Here is a 3,426-nt window from a genome sequence, read left to right on the forward strand (position 1 = left end):
GAAAGAGGGGAATGGGAGCTGAAAGGACACAAACAAACGGCTAGGAAGAGAGAGAGAAAAGTTAGGGTTTTCTCTAGTTGTGAAGGGGAAGAAGTGCTCACTAGTTGAGCTGAGCTGGCTGACAGAAAATGGGCTTTTATAATTAAAACATTAAAGACCCATGGTACATGCACAATTCGGTTTGGTTTGGTTTTTTTCGGTTTTTCAAAATAAAAACCAAACCAAACCGAAAACCAAAAAAATAAATTTTTTCCAGTCCAAACCAAACCGATTTTCAAAAAAACCAAACCGAATTATTAATTCGGTTTGGTTTGGTTCGGTTTTCGGTTTTTAACCAATTAACTTACACCCCTAGAAGTGAGGGTAGAGTGCCTCGAGGCCTCACACTCGACCAAGCCCACAATGTCCGTTGAGATAGGGAGATTGAAGAGCTTGTAAATCTTATACATAACCAACATGGTGGTAGGAAAAGGAACAATCTCTTAGTCTCTTTAGGAGTGCTCGTTCCGCCACTCAAAACTCTAGTTCGGATGAGGAGCAACCCCCACATAAACCTCGACAAAGGCAACTTCATGATGATGATAGGGGATTGAGGCTTGATCTTCCAGAGTGTTGATGGTATCATGAGGCCAGAAAAGTTCTTGGAGTAGCTAGAAAGAATCGAACGTGTCTTTGATTATAAAGACTATGACTGATGTTATGGTTTTATATAGAGTTTTCTCCCCTAATTATGTGCTAAAAGTTGTGATTATGGTGCTCTTAGGAGCCATTTGGTACTAACTCTCTCCATCTAGTTGTGGTTTTCTATTTTGTATTGAATTGTAGGTTTTGGAAGCTATCACCTACTTTACATGATTGCACAGTGGATTAGAGGGTTAGATGCCGAGTTTCTAGATCCCGAGGATGATTTCCGGGACTTTGAGCAAAGGAAGAACAAGAAACGAAGATAGCTGACCGGCCCGATAGGATCGGGCGGCCAGCCCGATCGGGCGAGATACCAGTTCTCATGCTTCTGCTGCGGGCCCGATCGGGCGTTTTATGCCCTGTCGTAATTCGGTCTTTCGCCCGATCGGGCGAGTTGGCCCGACGTCGGGCGCCATTCCAGCACTCTGCCTCCCATTTCATAAGACCGCCCGATGTCATCGGGCGGGTCAGCCCGATTGCATCGGGCGTTGGCTTTTGGCCTTATCATCTTCTTTGGAGCCCGATCCGTCGGGCGACTTTGGCCCGATCGGGCGGCTGGCGAGACGCGAGATTTTTAATGATTGCGGGCCCTTTTTCGAGATTTTCTTCTATTGTTTTAGGGCTTGTATAAATAGAAAAATCAGAATTATTAACTCCTATCTAGTTTTTATTATTAGTTTTCTCCATAGAGTGTTTCAAGAACCTTAATTTATTGCTTTGTGATTTCAATTCAAGATCAAACCTTTTGCTTATTCATAGTTCAATATAATTCGGTAATCTTTCTTCTTTACTTCTTTGTTATTTCTTCCATTGTTAATATATTGTTTTCTTAGTTATTTGCCATGTTTCAAGTATGAGTTTTTATATGATTCTTGTTATTGATTTCATGATTATGAGTGAGTAGTTCTATATCTAGAATTGTGGAGATCTATGTATATAATAAGGGATTGATAGATTAGTTTGATTATCTGGTATTTCAATTGTTTCCTTTGATTGATTCTTCATGCTAGGATTATAAGTTAGGCCTGATTTATATTTCTACTCTTGCAATACTGAATCTACTTCGAGAGGAGAGATACCGTATAGGCTTTCAATTATTAGGCAAAGTGACCCTTGACTATGCGAGAGCGGCTGTGGTGATCTTTGAGGGAGGTAATGTTCGAGAGAAATTACATGTGCCCTAGACAATTGACTTACTAGGTGGTTATCGTTTATCCTTGATTTCCCGAATTGTATGCATAGTGATCCATGATTCTAGTACTTTACGATATATTTACACCTTCTTATTTAATTCTTTACCTGTTTAGCTTAGTAACACAACCATTCATCTGATTTTGTTAGTATAATATTAGAGTTCAGATACAATAGTAAACTTCTCCCTGTGGATTCGATCCTGACTTCCCTGACTACTAGTTAGTGGACCTTAGGTTATTTTTGATTAGGTGATACGACTTTAGCCTGTCAAATTTTGGCGCCGTTGCCGGGGAGACGGTTTATTTTATTTTGTCTGAATTATAGTATTAAACTAACCTCTACTCTGAAGAACACCTGTTCTTTGGAGCATCTCACGTTTGTTTTAGTGTTTTTGGTGTATGAGCAGGAAATTGAAATCTCCAAATCTCATCCCGTTCGATCCAGAGATTGAAAAGACCGCTCGTAGACTCAGAAAGAAAACTAAGCAAGCTAAGCTGTCTGCAGGGACACCCTCCCAAAAGACACCATCTCCACCATCTTCCCACACCAAGAAACCCCACCTCACCTATTACTGTCAACATGGGTGAGAATGTTACTCGAACCTTCAGAGACTATGCGCAACCATCTCCTGATAACGTGCCTACTGGGGTACGGATGCCCACTATTGCTGCTACAAATTTTGAGATCAAGTCTCATGTTTTGAATATGGTTCAGAACAATCAGTTCGCTGGGTTACCATCTGAAGACCCAAATCAGCATCTGCAGAGATTTTTACAGTGTTGTGCTACTCAGAAGCAAGCTGGTGTTACTCCTGATGAGATGAAGCTCCTTCTATTTGGTTTCTCTCTGCGCGATAAAGCTTTGTTCTGGTATAACAAGCTGCCTTCCACCATCACCACCTGGCCAGAACTTTCCAAGATTTTCCTCATCAAGTGGTACCCTTACCAGAAAACTGCAGATATGAGACATGCCATAGTTACTTTCACCCAAGATCCTGGTGAATCTCTATATGAAGCTTGGGAGCGGTTCAAGGATCTGCAGCGTCTATGTCCTCATCATGGGTTGGACCAGTGGTACTTGTGTCAGATTTTCTACACTAGAGTTGATGCAGATACACGACGGGTAATTGATGGAGCATCTGGTGGGTTCTTCATGGATAAAGCAATTGAGGAAGGGTATGAACTTTTGGAGAAGCTAGCATCTAATCAAGCCTCTACCATTCGTTCCTCTTTGAAAAAGGTGGTAAACATGATGTTGAAGCCATTTCTCTACTGTCTGGGCAACTAGCTACTCTAACTCAAAAATTGATCCCTGAAGTTAGGTAATGATTCCTCCCATATGAGTGTTAATGCGATGGCTAGTGCTTCTAACTATAATGTGCATGTATGTGATGCTTGTGGAATATCTGGGCACAACTCTCAAGAGTGTCCTGCGCTGGGAAATAACTGTGAGGCTGTCAATGCTTTCCAATCACAACCTAGGAACCAATTCAACCCCTATTCTAACACCTACAATCCTGGGTTAAGACACATCCCAACCTCTCATATA

General features: G+C 41.5%; 1 non-coding gene across 1 annotated transcript; it reads right to left on the reverse strand.

The window, feature by feature from the left end:
- Window positions 1-2,835: 2,835 nt before the first annotated feature.
- On the reverse strand, window positions 2,836-2,942 carry LOC125495407 (small nucleolar RNA R71). Its single transcript, XR_007272044.2, has one exon. It is a non-coding gene; the product is annotated as a small nucleolar RNA R71 (small nucleolar RNA).
- Window positions 2,943-3,426: the final 484 nt, after the last annotated feature.

Source organism: Beta vulgaris, chromosome 2 (assembly GCF_026745355.1).
Source record: "Beta vulgaris subsp. vulgaris cultivar EL10 chromosome 2, EL10.2, whole genome shotgun sequence".
NCBI classification, from domain to species: domain Eukaryota; kingdom Viridiplantae; phylum Streptophyta; class Magnoliopsida; order Caryophyllales; family Amaranthaceae; genus Beta; species Beta vulgaris.